The 16,843-nt window shown below is 50.3% G+C and overlaps 1 protein-coding gene across 12 annotated transcripts in view; it reads right to left on the bottom strand.

Moving 5' to 3' along the window:
• The window catches only part of LOC125956078 (putative polypeptide N-acetylgalactosaminyltransferase 9), a 64,127-nt gene extending 48,256 nt beyond the window's left edge, over positions 1–15,871 (bottom strand). For 4 of the 12 annotated variants that reach the window (XM_049687602.1, XM_049687599.1, XM_049687601.1 and 1 more), the window contains exons 1-2: positions 15,707–15,871; positions 12,291–12,748 (exon numbers count right to left, since the gene is read on the bottom strand). The gene's annotated coding sequence lies outside the window, so the exon portion shown is untranslated. The other 8 variants (XM_049687595.1, XM_049687594.1, XM_049687598.1 and 5 more) reach the window with 8 other exon arrangements.
• Between the last annotated feature and the right edge of the window lie 972 nt (positions 15,872–16,843).

Here is a 16,843-nt window from a genome sequence, read left to right as displayed (position 1 = left end):
CAATGAAAGGCAGATGCCCGCCTCCCACCACCACCACCACCACAGGCCCCGTCTTCACTCGCGACACATCAGAAGGCGTGAGGCAAATGAGGTATCGCGCAGACATCGCATCATCGGTTGTTCGGTTTTTTTGTTGAAAAACTTGCAAATTTCGACTTGCAAGTCGATGCATCCCGCAACCGAAGAGGGAAAGGGGGTGGGGGGTGGGAGGGGGCCCAACCCAGGGCATGGTGGTTATGTGTAGCTTTCCGTTTTGCTAGTTACCTCTCTCCAAGTCTCTGCTTCTCTGTCTCGCTATCGAAAGGCCAGAGCAGCATCATCGTTTCATGTTATGTTGCTGCTGCTGCTGCTGCTGCTGCTGGCGTTGGCGCTCCTAGTCCGGGCTTCGCAACAGCTGCAAATGCCCCCCGTTCCCTTGGAACACCCGCTCCGGCTTTGGCCCGTTATTCAATTGTTGATCCAAGTGAAGTTGTTTGTTACCGACACTGTTACCGGCGGTGCCGCCAGCCCGCAGGCCACACAGGCCTCAGGAGATATCTTGCTTCCTCCTTAAGATTGGCAATAATAGTGGCAGCTCCACAGTGTGGCTGGCGGGCTGCTGGGTAGAGATGAAGATACAGAGCGTGGCTGGCGTTGCGCCATCCGCGGATTCTGCTACTCGAAGATGGCGAACAAACGGGGCAATCGAGCATCTGCCGCCGAGAGCGCCCGCGCTACGTGGCCAAACCGGAGCGACCTTTCGAAACCCAACCGACAAGGCCCGACGATCGATCGATTGTTCTGGATCGATGCTTGGTATTCGCGCATTTAGCAGCAGCATTCAGCTGCTCCCTGTTCCGGTAAGAGAGCAGAGGACAGTAGTACAGGACTGAGGCACGAACTCAGACCATCCTCCAGTAGTCGTCATCGTCTTTGCGCCATCAATCGCTGAAGAAGACATGGCAGGTTGTTGATGCAATTCCATGCTCTGTGGTGGTGAAAGGAAATGGCGGTGTTTGGTGATGAAGATGAGCCCTCCACCACCATCGGAAGATGCTTTTGATGTTAGTAGTCAGATGAATCGATTTTTGTGTCGATTCCATTGATCTCTGAGTTACATTTGTCAGCGGCATTGTATCGGCGTCGATGTCGTGCTGTGCTCCGAAGAGCCCGATGTCACCAATCGATAACCGTTGTGGTGCAGCTCTAGTTCGCTTACCCGACGGGGGAGGAGGAACTTCAAAGCACCTTCTAGTAGGCGATTGTGTCCCAAGGAATGTAAAAAATGACTTCAATAGCGATTGAACACACACACAAAAAGCAGCAGCAGGTTCTTGAGGAATTCTGTTTCATCTTTTTTGTTGCTGCTTCCTATCGGCGCTCTTATCTCTTTGAAACTTTCTGTGCGTTCTTATGCAACTTTATCATGGTCTTCCTGTACGACTACTCTCGAAAGCCACGTCACCGAACGGAGCGGAGCAACAACAACAGCATAGTTAAGCTCTACCAACTTCGGCTTCCAAATGGACTCAATAAAAGACGCAAATAGGAAAGAAGGAAAGAAAAAAAAACAGTGCGCCAAATGACAACGACGGTTTGGGGGAGGGTGCCCCGTCGGTACGCAAATAGCTGCAAAGCAACCTGGACCTGGACCTGGAACCGTCCAACCAACGTCTCGACGGACAGGCCGCCAGACGCGCCGTCAACAACGCCCCGACAACGGCTGTCCCGTGTTCCCGTACTGGCCAGGAGAAGCTGGCTAATTAAAATTATTCCCATTTCGCTTTTCCTTTTCGCCCCTATTATTGCGCTAATTAACTTTTTGTGTGGAGCGACCGAAACTTTCATCCGCAACACCGCCATCATCATCATCATCACCGTCAACACCGTCAGCACCGACGTCACCGATCATCTGGTGAGTGCGAAACGGAACTACTGACATCATTGGAACAGGACCCCAGGACCGGCCAATCTGTGCTTTCGCGTAGATAATTCGGTTCTTATATTTTAGTCCCAGCCAAGGGAGATTCCAGAACAGATCGCTTCGCTCCTCTACGAAACACTTCATTGTCGTTACCACCCCCAAAAACATCATTACATAATGCCGGAGGGAGGGGGGCTCGATCGGAATGGGGCATATGAGGCCCATAAATTGAGGAACACAAACATGGACACGGACGAACACTAAGGTATTCCCGCAAAGCAGTGTATGTCCCTTCGGTGCGCTTCGGTTCCATTAGATGTTGGGATCCGTTTGCGGAAAGTTGCGAGGAAAGTTTCGCTTTTCTCTGTTGCGTTGCTGTTGTTGTTGTTGTTGTGTGTAGTATTTGGTGCTGAAGTATAGATAACGAGGGCAAATTGGCATTGATTGGATGAGAGGACTTTTAATGCAAATCCATGTTCGTCCTCCCTGGCTGCCTAACCACTCACCGATCACGCGTCATCGCATTGGTTGGCCTTAATTTTGGGGATGGGAAATTCACTTTCACGATTACGCGAAAGTTCAAACACCCCTCCTCCTGGTGGTGGTGTTCCCTGGAGTGTTCGGTTTCCCCAAACAAACAAAAAAAAAGGGTTTTCTCACTTGAAAATCCCGCATCCCACATTCACTTATGAGGCCATAAAAACCAATCTCCAGCCGACCACCAGCAATCGGTCGTCGCCATCATCCGCTAACCGGTCCCTGTGGTCGCGTTATCTTTTGGTCAGCTTCATTATCGAGTGCGCTTTCCTGGCGCGCGCACACACACACACACGCGTGTGGGGAAAATCAACAAACACACGCACGGACGCACGGACGCAAGTGAAATGCAGCGAAATGCAGCCCTCCTCCCCTCGCCCCATCGATGATCATCGAACGTAAATCAAAAACACCTTCCCGGCTTCCCGCGGGGTACCCTAACCTGCGTTAGAAAGTGAGTGGCCGCAGAGTGCGGCGCTGCGCCACAATGTTTCCGGTTCCAAGTCGGTTTATGATCGTTTTGATCGCGCACTACTACGATACCAATCGAAAGCTACACAACCGAGCACGTAGTGTGTGGCTTGGTGGAAAAATCGTGTTCACTGAAGTGGGAAAAACGCAAATTTCCATTCGATACGCAACAACGAGGCGACTGAGCCAACCGATCGTACCCCGCGGTGCTAGTGCTAGGTGAGTGATCAACCACAACAATTCATTTCTGTGGCCCGCGTGTGACGTTGACGAAGACACATTGGAGGGTGGTCGAGACCACAGATCGATCGAGATCAGTCAGAGTCCGATCGAGATTGACGGCAGCCCTCATTCGGGAGCAATTGTTTTTCTTCTTCGTAAATCATTCTCCCCGCCCCCAGAAAACCGCAAGATGGCGCACTTTCTCGCTTGTTTCTCGCTGCTATCCAGCAATCCATCCGATCCAGTGACAGCGGCATGGCATTCCTTTCGTCTTCTACTCTTCTGCCAATTAAGGTGACAACAGTGTTTGACATGTTTCGGGGTTTTGTTGTTGTTGCTGTTTCGCGCGGACATGAGTTGAGTGTTAGGACCACACCAGACTTCTTCCTCCAGTACATCGCTTCGAAGGAGGCGGCGGTGCATGTTTTCTTGGTCCCCAGCCATCATGTCAACCGCAGAACCAATCATTATATTCCCCCGTGGCCCACCGGGCGGAGGGAACACAAAAGTTCCATACGAAGGTGTCTCCCCAAAATGGCAACAATGCCTACTCTTCCGCCGCTATCGTTCGCGATTTCGATCACTATTGACAACCGATGCCGCTGCCGATAGGTTTCCTTCATCGAAAATTCCTCCGACCTCAAACACACTAAGTGGCCTGTACAAGAACCCTCCCCCTGCCAAATAGCAGACCATCTTCGCTCTCCGCTTGTCTACTTATCGGTCTTTATCACGATGATAAGGGGGGGGACTTTGTTGTACTCGTTGTGCCTACCCGGCAGACATGACATCGCGGAAGAGCCCCGCTATTATGGTTGTTCAGGGCCGAAAATCGCCCACGGAACAACAACAGCCAGTGAGTAAGATGTCTGCTTGCCACGGGCGCACCACATCAATCGATGTTTGCCCCCAAAAACTTGCCAAAAAGTGTCCCACCTCATCATGATCGATGCGCGTCCGACGTTAGTTACGGCACGGGACCTGAAAAGGATGTTTTGTGATGGTCACCTCCATCACTGCCTTGCGCTTCCGCTACCAACGCGCGCGTCATAAGCGGTACCCAATGGCGTCATTAGGCACGGGTACAGGTGAACCGGCGGAAAAAGAACTCCGGCAAAAGGGGAGGGTAGAGCAGAAGAAAAAAAAAGCGGACGAAGGTGAAACTAGACAAGAAGAGCAATTCATCAGGGCAGAACAGATTGTGATCGGAGTGTGTCTTTAGGTCTCGCGGAAGGTGCGCTCAGGCACAGTCGACGAGTAAAAAGACGACAGTCGACCATCAATGTATATTTTGAACAAGAAGAAGAGACACTAAGGGCCATAGATGGTGCGCGGCATCCAATTTTTCAAACAGACCCAATGACGTAGTAATCCTACACGTCCCAGCGGACTAGGTTGCCAGGTAATTCAAGGCCTCCCCGGACCATCCCAACACACAACAGCTCCTCAGTAAGGGCCTCACCTTTCTCGCCTCACTGAAGACTGAAAGATAAATGAACTAATTAATGTTTTGCTATCATTCGCTGTTGCTGGTGCTGCTACCAGGCCAGGCCGGGCCAGGGACCGGGGTGAGCTCATGTTTGCTCAACTGCTGCACTACGAGCCCGACGAACGCGAGCCACTCGTGTTATCAGCGCGAACACAGTATAGGCGGCATATACCGGAGGAGGTCTCCACGTGCAGCGCAGACACAGAGAGTAGCTCTTTCGAACGACAGCAACGAGCACGCATCCATATCCATCAACTCAACTGAGTAGTGAAGGAGCACTAGTGGAGCTATACAACAGACGGGCGAAGTGATTAATTTCACTTCGTCGTCCACCATTCCGAGCGCTCTTCGAGACTGATGGACGACTAGCGAGCTGGCAACACTGGCCACCACGTTGGCTCGTGGCAGTCGTGACGTGTTGTCGCCTCCCAGTAGCCCAGTAGGCTAGATAAAAAAAGATGGTGGCATCGCTATAGTGACGGTGTGCGTTCTCTGTCAGTTTCCATACCAACACACTCGGTGGTTTGTTTGTCTCTGGATTTGACTGGACAAAAAAGGGATGTGTTGGTGGGGGAGGGCGGGGGTCTGCTGATAACGATAAGCGCGCTCTCGAGTCTCGAACAACGCGGCTCATTCTCCATTCATGCGCTCCATTCGGGGTATCCATATACGCTCAGTTTGCTCAGTTTGTTGTCGGATGCAAAACGTGGCCTGCTGCTCTACGTACTGCTCAATTCGGCAACAAGGCACACGCACGCACACGGAACGAAGAGATATTGCCGTGCATCACGCACGCAAACATTCGCATACAGCCATGGCCATGGACCAGGTCTCCGTAGTCCTCGGGACTCCGTCGCGTGATTGATACCATTCCATTGACACATTCCCAAGAACCGCTTATCTGCTGCGGGTGGCACTGACATACGTCTCGACTCGCAAACTCGACACAACTCAGCTGACGGGTCTGATCCCATGGGCAATCCATCCTACTCCACCAACACCAGCGTCGTACCCCACCGACACGGACCGCTATCAGGCTTCCGGTGGAAGTCATCAAGTGAGCTCATTAAATTTGCATCGAATGAATTGCTCCAGGACAGGATGCGCAGGCACGACCACGACCAAGGACCCCACCGACCCCAAGGGTGGTAATCGCGGTACTCGGATCGGTAATAACCGTTATCCGATACTCTCCCCCCCCTCCCTGCTCGGTATTACGCCCAAACCAAAGCCGCACCGAGCGCAATCCGCGGTGCGAAAAAAAACGCCCCATACCGTGATAAGGAAAGCGTGATGGGATCAACCACTCGTCCCTATCATCCCCATCATCATCATTGCCATCATCATCGTCAGAAATCCCGCGTTTCCCATCGCAAGATCTTGATGGAAGCAGGAACCGAAAAGGGGAAGCAAGAGAAATTACCTTCCGAACCACTCGACGACGACGACGACGACGACGACGACGAGATGAGATGAACCGATTTGAAGGCATATTTCTATCCAGAAGCACTCCACAATGTTTCCAAGCATTCCGAATGCAGGGACGCGGCGGGAAATTAAATCAAACCATCCTGAACCTGAACCAAACTGATTTATCTGAAAGCTCGAAGCTACCAAACGAGAGTGTGAGTTGACAAAATCGCCCGCAATTCGATTCGTTTCCCCATTTGCGGACTTCCCCTTGGATGCCCCTCGCTTTGGCGTCGCTTTTCGCTTTCTTTCGCGGTTCGCACGGTCTATAACGTGGCGCGCGTGTGAGGTAAGCGTTATTATGACATTTTCGCGCGTCTAGAGGGAGGTCGTTTCTGCTGGTGGAGCTTCTCACCACCACCGATTGCCCTCCCATAAATCCCAGATTGGGAAATTATGCAAAAGCTCGACGGAAAGGGGGAAAAAACAAAAATGGTTTCGTGCTGGAAGGTCAGGCGGAAGGTCTGTTTAGGCTCCGATCGGGGCCAAATTATAGAGTTGGCTCCATTCGGGGCCATTATCGGTTAAATTGGGCGTGAAACTGGCCACTGCGCACGGCGAGCCATCATCAAACGATTGATGCGATCATAAAGTGGCCCCGGCGCCAGCGCATCCGAACGAATCCAAGCGAAATGTGTGATAGCGAGATGATAAGATAGCGCGTTGGTCTAGCTTCGTGCGCACACACTCTGTTGAATAGTGTCTGTTTGCTGAGCGCTTAAGATGACATCCTCCCAAATTACGCCCTGCCCGGAATGCGTCAAATGCTATCAACAGATTCGCATTTCGATTTCATTCTGTTCTGTTTTCTTTTTTTCTCCCCCATCAGCAGACGACAACACAATGCAAACACATAACTTTTCCACGCCCAACTTTCCCTCTCTGTCGGCCAGGTGATTGCTGTCGTATCGCTCCGAACTCCGAACGATCGATGAACCTGTAACATCGATTACAGCGAAAAGGGTCCCCTCGGGAGAATGGGGTTGATCGCACCGGTTAAGAAAGTCTGAAGGACCTGAAGCCTGACGGGGAAAAACAAATATTCATCTCGCACCGAAACTCCCACGACCTGTCGGGAAGACGCGAGGATTCTCCGCCCGTTTAGATGCGATTTCTCTTCGTCAGTCTCGCCATCGCATCCCCAAAACCCCGACGGAGGATTCCGGAATTAAATAAATCGAAAAACCCAACCTGGCAATCGGACGAGATCGGAGCGTGGAGCTGAATAGATGAATGATATGAAGACATCGGGCGCCTAATCCCCGGGAGACGATATCCGCTATCAGCAGCGATCAAGGTCCAGGTGAAAAAAGGGCAGAAATGGCCGTATCAATGGCTGGCTGGAAATAAATCCGTATCAAATCGAATGTCGTTGTCGGAATATCATGTCTTCTTTTAATACAGGTTCCTCATTCCTTTAATCGTTTGCCATCCATTTTATCCACTTTCTATTAACGCTTTGTGTGCTTTGCTTGCTGCTGTATGCTTCTTTGGGGAATTCGTTGAGATGATTTTCGAAACAGAATCCTCCCAGACAGAGGGATCCTTGTATAACAAATGTTTCCTCTTCTCAATTGATGGATATTCTGGTGCCCCATTCCTAAAAGCCATTAACCGGGCATAACATATTGGTAAAGTTGGTGCAGCCAAATTCCCCTGACGGACCACCTCACTTGACCCGTCAATGCCGGGAATCAAACGGAAACACTTTCATGGAATATGGAAATTCCACAGCAGGAATGTTGCCCCATTTCCCCGGTAGCGTAAGTAAAATATGCCCGATAAATTCCAATCCATCCAATCTGCAGAAGAGACCATCCATTCATCGTGCACTAGCAGGATATCTACAGGAGATATTCGGCTCACACGTTCGATCCGATGAATGTCTCACTTTGGCGTAGCACCGCTTCATCGCTTCTCCCATGGAACGGGTCGCGATCAATCGATTCCACCAACAGCCACGGAGGGGGCAAAACGATGCGAATGCGAAGCTGGGAAGTGATTTTTCATGCCCCTCTCTCTCTCGGGGTCACAGTTGTGCTTCTAAGAAGGACATGTCCTCGTTTTGTCTGCAGTAAAAAAAGCGGGTAAATAGAGGTGGCAAATACCTCGACGACGACGACGACGACGATGGCGAGTGAAATCTTTCTCCAGCATAATATTTGCAGAAGCATCGCCCTCCGGATCCGTACGTGAAAAAAAACCCTCAAAAGCACCATATCCCTGCACAACAATTATTCCACGTCCACGTCCCCCGGTCGTATGCGATAAATCGAGTTATGATAACGAGGTCGCCACTAGGCTGGGAAGCGAAGGAAAAAATTAAAATAAATTTTAAGTGAAATCCGTCTACGCGGGGGCCCCTCCTCGGGCGATACGATTCGTTCGCTTGGGTGGGTGACCGCTTTGAGGATCCTTTAGTCCCTCCCTGGGGGCTGTAAAAGCGGGAGGAGGAAAACTTTTTCTGCAGAAAAATGGGGCGCACGAAACGGGGGACGAAAGGAAAGGTGGATTGTAATCGAAAAAATGTGTTTGTCGCTACAACGAGCCAATCCCTTTCCCTGTGCAGAATTAGCCTCCAAGTCTCAGATAGTGAGAGAGATGTAGAGAGAGAGTGGTGGACAGAAAGGTGGAGTAAGTGAGGTGTGACTTGTATGTTGCGCGTGCCGTGCGTGTATGATAGGATGAAATCGAGGTGACATCGAGACGGTAGCAGCAGCAGAAGCAGCAGGACAAAACACGCAGCATTTGAAGGCAGAAACGCTAGGAAGACTGGGCGGAAGAAGGACATATACCTAGTAGTCGACCAGGTCAAGGGTTCACACGAGAGAGAGAGCTTTCGTTAACGCCCCGGAGCACAAAACACCTGTCTACGCGGGATGGTGCTAGATTCCTGCGCTTCACTCACATCACTGCCACCATAGTTACCCAAGATGGCGGCGGTTCTTATGGAGGCTTGCTTGGATGGGGTAGGGTAGAATGGTGCTGCTGCTGCTGTCGGGTCCTCTGGTAAACAAATCACGTTCACTACGCCTGGTACACGCGGCATGCCGCCAGTTGCCATGCGATGCGTCGCGAATTTTATGCGAATGCCCCCCGTGCGCTGTACCATTTTGCCTTAAAATTTACATTCCCGAAGGTGGCGCAGGCGGTGGATGTGTCGGCGGCGGCGGTGTGATCCAGATCTTCGTGCTATTCTTCCTCTCACTCCCTTTTTGACACATTTATGTTATAACATTTTCCCCTCACCAGTCGGTACTGACTGGTCTGGCATGGATGGACTTCTGCTTGCAGTTACTAAAAAGTCGGCGCCCGAAGTGGAAGTGGCCGTTTAAGTACGGAAATATGCTACTTCACTTCCAGGCCTTTCGGTGTGTATGTGTGTGAGAAATCCTTTTTGACGATTCACTCCTTTTTCCTCTCCTGGAAGAGCAATACAGTTACAACGCAGTAGCGCCAGAAAAAAAGGCACGTTTTGAGGGGCACGACATAAAGTACGTCCGGCGTAACGTTGTCTGCACTTGCCTGTACGATTAACCTTCGGTCGGTTGGCGTCGGCTGTGTAAGTGAGGCCCCAGGAAGTGGTCAGCAATGCGAGGCGACGAGGAAAAGAGGGGAGGCTGTTTAATAATTCAGCCCCTTTTTTTCCATCTCGATACTCGTGTCCTGGTACCGTATTATGGGATTCTTTTTAGGTGTTTTTTTTCTGGTCTAAGCTGGCCATGAGACCTGCTGCCTGAAGAAGTAGACCACCAATTCCCACGAGAGAAAGAGGGGGCAATTGAGAGGCCATTGCTCGAGTGGGGCCCCGTTCTTCTGGTAAAGGGGGTTTGGTCCATTGGTTTTACTGCGGTTGCCGAATTGCAGGGATCACACTACCTCATCGACCTGTAAAGATCCGTCTTTCGTCGATCCGGTTCTGAGGTGAACTTTTCAGGAATGGAAAGCTCTGCGCTCCCAGGGGAACATTGAACCTCGAGCCCATAAAAGCTAGCGGCATCTATCGATTAGCAAGCAGCCATGCCAGTAAGCGGTGGTAAGCGTTCGCCAATTTCTGGTCTGGCGTCGAGGACGCTTGACCGGAAAGAAGAGAGGCTCGCAGGCTCGCAGTTCAAGTGTGCGCGTCCGCGAGGTACTGAGGGCATCCTTCAGGCCAGCGGAGAACAAGTGCGAGTGGTGGAGAGGGGAGTTTACCTGAAGCTGCCATCATTCCACTCTACAGGTCAGGTACTGAGGCCGGTGATGGCCAGAAGCCACAATTTCGCAGATGCCAGAATGTTCGGGAAATTATCGTCCATCTTTCGGGCCATAGCTGAGGGCTTTCAAATTCCTGGAATGTTCTTCAAGTTCCAGCCGGCGGAGTGTAACCGAGGCAGCAACAAAAAAAAACACACCGAAGCTATAGATTTCGCAACGAATAACTGGCTGCCCTAGGTTACTGGCAGGCTCACTTGGAACGCTTCCTGAAGTTGAGTTGAGGGGAACCGGGGAGCAATCGTTCCCTGGGCCCCCCATGTATTGAGGCTGTAAACGTGCCTACGACCGTGCCGTTGTCGAGGGGTCTTCGGTAGTGGTTCGCGCATTCCAGAACACTGCTCCCGGGTTCCGATGCGGTAGCGAGGTCAGAGTCGTGGTGGTGGTCTTTTTTGGGGGACCGATGGATCGAACCGATAAGTCACGTTAGCTTGTCTGCCCTCGAGGATGATGTTCCCTCGTTGGCAAATATTGTTTGGAGCCCGTGGCCGTGCCCGTGCCCGTGCTGTTCGTGACAATGTTCGTGTTTTCGACAGAAGTTTCGTTGGAGCCCGCCATTGCTGCTATCGGTGCAAGGGTTACAAGAGTTAGTACAACGTGTCTGGCGAGATCGTTCCGACAAGGAAAAAATTATCGTAACTAACGCGCCCGGCAGACCTGCGAGTTTCTTCAAGTCTTGGGAACACACACACGTTTCGAGGTTCTTTGGTTCGAGGAGGAGAACCGTAGCAAAACAAAGCGCACCAGAAAAGCTCGAGGCCGAACATGCCAAAACGGCCTGTGATTCTGTGCCGATTTGGAACGCCCTCTCGACGGCACGGCACACCGCACGGCACACCGCACGGCACACCGCACGGCACCTTTCCTCCTCCGAAAAACGTGCCCCCATTCGTTCGATGAGCGATGGCCGTTCGAAAGAGGAACGCTCCCACCGGGTCCGGTTGCTGTTGGGATACCAAAATCCAAGAATCATGTTGAGAAGGCACTGCACGGAACCTCTAGACCCGGAAGGGAGAGAACCAAGGTAAACGATTGCTTTTTTTAATTTTCCTTTTTTCCATTTCCCCCTTTGCTCGTTTTCGCAATTCTGTCAGAGCGAGTGTCAAAAGGGCATCGGAGGAGTAACGTGGGCATGGAATGCGTTGCCTGGAGTACCGCATGAAATCCGTGGATTTTGATCAACGGCCATGATTTATGTGGGAATTTCTCATCTGACAGACCATCACAAGGTGGGGGGAATAAGAAGCGTGTTTTAGCAATGTGTGTCGATGTGTTTTAAAGCCCGAGGGACACACACTTTAAGCGGGCCACACACGAGCAATATTTCAGGTTACTTTGATTTGTTCAGCTTCAGAATTTTCAGAAACTTGAATTTTTTTTGCAGAAACTGAATAAGTTTAATAAATCCAAGTAGCCTAGAACCTCTACTGTGTTCCTGTCAGATTCAAACATTTAAAAATTCTTATCCAGTAGAACTCATAAACGATTGGAAAGGAATCCTGTTTGTCTCATCAGGTATACTGGAACTCCTCTCCCAAAGTCCCAAAACAGCAGATCAGAATGTGAAAATTCTTCCCGAAAAAGCAGCAGCAGCAGCAACAGCACCTTTCACAACGGTACTTTGGACCACCACACACGTCATCGCAGCACACGTCGGTTCTCCCTACCCATGACGTCCGTAATAATGCGTTTTTTATTGCGCTCCAACTTTCTAAAAAGATGCCGATAAACTACCGCCACCGGCACTGCACCTGTCACAAACTCCATTTTCACGTAACGGGTTGTGCTCGCGGTCTACGGCCACTACGCCATCAAAGGCAATTAACTTGCTTCGACAATCGATAAGACCAACGGAAGATGAGGCGCAACAGCCGAAGTAGGGGTGTTAGGGTTCGCCTTGGCGCGTCTCGACTTAATGTGCAATTTCCGAAATTCTCTACATACCTCTTCGCAATATGCAAAACCGAATGTGTCGGCTGCCCGGGCACACCTTCGCCACCGGAACCTGTCAATCGCTGCACCGGATGACCGTACGACCGTCAGCCACGATTTCCGCCCAACACGACTCTTCGTTACTACTCCTCGCGTTACTTTTCACCGAGAGCGCGCGCGCTTTTCGCGTCACAATAAAAATGGCGTCATGCAGCTGGCGGCGCACGTGGTGTTGACCTTTGTCGAACCGGCAGCCAGAAGTCGAAGGTTATGTCGAATGGCTGTGGGGTCGGAGAGACACTATACTTTGCACTTGCCTTCGATTCGGATTCGTTTTTCACTTTACACTTTGCATTACACACGTACACACAAACACATGCGCGCACACACACACACACAACCGGGAGTGGTCACCGAATGGGACGAACTCGTCCTGGAAATCTCCGAAAAAGGAACAAACAATGACACTCCTGTTGAACACGTTGGGGAAATGGTGAGAAGATTGAGGTGAGATGCCGGGACGGGACTCGATACCGCCGACGATCGATCGTGACGCCTAAGATGGCGTTGTGTCAACCCTGACGAAGGTCCACAACGCTGTAACACATGGCGCGGGAAGCCAGAAGCTGAATTAATGCGACACCGTCCATCTCTTCTCGCATTCCTGCTTCCTCTGCGATTATGGAGTCTCTTTTTTCCCATGAAGCGATTCTTGTGTCAATAATTGATTTGCCCCGAGTAAAGTGACAATTCCTGCCCGGGAGTGGCCGGGCCAGGTGAGGTGCATTTAATAAATAATCATGCTCTGCCGGATGAGGATGCTTTTGTGAGGTCGCTCCACAAGATACCCGTCACTCAAAACCAGACCCGGGTTCTTCTGGGGGTGGTATTTTTTTCTTTCTTTTCGTTCCTCTTCACAACGTTTTGCATACGTTTGGAGACGGCATTGGAGTGACATTCGATCTACATTCGTTTACATGGAATCGAACAAAATACGCTGCGTCAAATGGTACGGGGTGGTGGTGGTACACAATCAAATCTGTGTTCGCATTCTCAGGCTCAGCAAAATCAGCGACGAATGTTCCTTTTTTGCAGATTCGAATGCACAACAACAGCTCGGCACAACAACATGCCGGCTATGCTGACGGTTATTCAAGGCTCCATGCTCCAAGAAGTAAGCAAGAAGAAGAAGAATTAGGCGGTCGTCTTGCGTCTGTTACTAAAGTAAACAACGGTTCTGCTGTTTGCACAACTGGAACCTTCCTTACACTTGAGGCCTGGCCTCGCGTTGCGTTGGAACACGCGGCCTAGTAAAGGGAAGAACTGGAAGCCATCAGGATCTCTCTCTGTCTCTCTTTCTCTCCGTTTCTGAGGAAAGTGCTGTGTTGTGTGTTGCTTTCAGGGCTTCGATCCTTTCACGAAATGGAGTTTACTTTGCCCGAATCCGCATGTGGTTTTTTTTTTGTTGGGGGAGAGTGGTTAAGTCTTCAAAACGTAAGCAAAAGCAGGAGAAAGGATTGTCACCACCGACACATACGTCGCCATTTTCCCCTGTTTTGGCCCCGCACTTCGCAACGGAATCGGAATCCGAAAGCAAGGCCAACCCCGGAGGGAGTCTCTCATTACATCTGGTTCCTCCACTCGCTGGAGTACCCGGGGTTTGTGTATTTTGTGGCTCTGGAATCCCCATCCCCGATGGCCGCTGGAATCATGGAAATTCCCTTTTGCGCTGTGGGGCCTAGTGTGAAGAACGCCTCACCCTAAGAGTGGAAGGTCACACGAAAAACCCTCCAGCCAGTGGCCACTAGCGCCATGTGTGCGTGTACAGCCGCAACCCGCAATGGCCAATCTCTATCGAATATTATCGATTATTTCCCCACCGCCATCCATTAGCCACCTGAGGCCCCCTTTTTGGTGCTTGTTGTTTTGTCCAAAAACCAACAAAACCGCCACGACGACACCGACCGTTGGGGGCGCGTGTGTGGTGCGCAGAATGTTCGAACGTCGAACGCCGAACGTGCCGGCGAAACCTCTTCAAGGCACCGTAGCGCAATTGAAGCTAGATAACGGCTTTTTACGCTGCGCTATCGGAATCGGATGGTAGGTGGCGAGCACACCTCGCAGCCGCTCCACCACCGTTATCCGTCGTGATGCTCACGAGCGTCTATTATGCGTGGTAATCAAACATTACACGGACACGGCGCTTTTCGCGAGAATTCTCGGGTGGGGAAAGAAGAAAAGAAGGAAACCAACAGCATTGGTCTGGTGTCTTAGCTTCGCAGCTCATCACCCAATCGAGACGGCTCGAGACGGCTTGATCCAATCCACGGAGGCTCCCAGTATGTAAAAAGGGATTCTAGAGCATCGGCGTGATAATCCCCCCAAAGGAAATCCCCACAGAAAAAAAAAACAAGATCGAATTTCGTTGGTGTTCGGTGGCGAAGCAGCGGCTACTGCGGTAGAAGCTTATGTTGCTGCTGGATGGAGCATCATCATCATCACCATCATCAGCATCATAGGGTAACGATGATGCCGCTTCCTTGGATGAAACTGGTTCTCGCACGCACACATACGCACGCAAGCGTATACGGTCATCATCATCGGCATCATTATCGTAATCATCATTGATTGACTCGCCGCGAGAAGGCTACACACCTGACGACGACGACGACGACGACGACGACGACGACGTCGGCACGCACTCCAATCACAACCACACGGTCCAAGCACGCCACACCACCCCGGTACCGAAGAAGAAGGTCCCGCAACGTAGGGAGAAAAGGAATTTCAGGTGAGCATGCATCGGCAAGATAGCGAGCGCCCGAGAGAGAGATGATGAACGGAAGAGAGAGCGAGAGCGAGTTTGTGGCGGAATACAAACTTGTTTGGGGATTTTCGTTTTCTGGATTCCTTTTTTTTTTCTCCTGGTGACTGTTGCCCAAGTAGATATCAAGGTTGCTGCGGTTGAAAGTGTTGCTGACCACCTACCAGAGCCTACTAGGCAAGGCTAGGGACTAGAGGAACATCCTATCATCCTATCCTCTGCGAATGGCGAGAGCCTTCACGCAGTCGGTTGTACACAACAACAGTCACAAGCCATTATTATACAACAAATTCTCGGTGGTGTTCCCGAAAAACCAAACAACAATCTCTGGTCTGGTGTTGTGGTGGGTGAGAACACTAGATGCGAGAGAAACTGTCAACGAAAACAATCCGCCCACACACGGATGTCCGGAAATGGAAGCATGCGACCCAAAACACACCAACACACGCGCAGTGCAGCTGTTTTCACGGTAGAATATGTATGCGGCAGAGAAGGATTCACACGATTCAAGGATATCTGCAGAAGGGACGCGATTTTTCGGCCGTTTTCGAGGGCTCGACGCGCGAGGAAACAGACACGCGTGTCATATCACTTTGGCACCTACCGCTACCACGCCACCGACCACTGCACTGCAACACGTGCCACAAAACAATCAACCGCGAGGTCCGAGAACCGAGACACAGGGGATGTACCTGGGACCCAGCCAGACAGCGCCGTGCCAGCACCACAACCGTACCGTGCGACTTGCGAGAGATAAATGTTGGGGTCGGCCCTCTTCGGAACCGGCTCAGCCATCGACTGAGTCTGCGTCGTCGTCGTCGTGCATTCCGTTTCACAATGAGCACAATGGTCGCAAACCGATTTTACTTTGGAAAGTGAATATTATTTTGTCTTTTGAAGTAAGACATCGAAAAAAATTATGGAAATATTTTTTTCTGAAATCAGAGCTACCGAAATTTTATTTACTCGTTTTCAAATAAAAAATGCCATCTTAACAACGTGTATTAAACGAACAGACGATATTAAATATTGCACCGGCAGGCTAACAGATAGAATACGATTAAATTCAGGGCCGGTTGGCTGAACATATCGAGAAAAGAATTTTTAAAAATACTCTTGCCTAGAGCTTGATCTGTTTCCTTGATTTGTGGTTCAAACTATCAAAAAGTTCATTGCTATTTTCAATGTTCAAACAATTTTCACTCATTTATTGCTCATAAGTTTATATTTCCTTGGAAACTTCCGCTATCTTCGCTGTTCTTTAAGATTTGCTTCGAAATTTTCGAAACCAACTGATAATACCGACCCGACTAATAAAGTATGCTTTTTTCTCTCTTGCAATGATTTTTGATTCAGAATTTTGTACATTTGGTGTACAAAAGCGCCAAAAAAGAGCACATAAAGCATATGCATTCTTTGTATACTTTGTAGGATAGATACTTCTACCTTGATTCATTTTCACAATCAGGTTTTATGCACTACCAAAAGACACTAAAGCTGCTTTTACATCGAGCACTAATCAGATGCGGAAGCGGAAAAATTAGCAGACATTGAAGCGCTCACAATAAATCGTGCGAGAGTTATTCAACAACAATTAACTGAAATTCAAGCTTTAAAAAAACGACCTTTCTGTGTAATCGATTTTTAATGATTTCTTAGCACAGAAGGGTTAAGCGACACTCGGATGTTGAGAGCGAGAGATAAAACGTGGGAGAGAGAAGGGGAGACAACTGCTCGAAAA

The sequence above is a fragment of the Anopheles darlingi genome, chromosome 3 (assembly GCF_943734745.1).
Source record: "Anopheles darlingi chromosome 3, idAnoDarlMG_H_01, whole genome shotgun sequence".
Lineage (NCBI taxonomy): Eukaryota > Metazoa > Arthropoda > Insecta > Diptera > Culicidae > Anopheles > Anopheles darlingi.
Note: the sequence above shows the minus strand (reverse complement) of the source record. Positions and strands in the feature narration are given on the sequence as shown.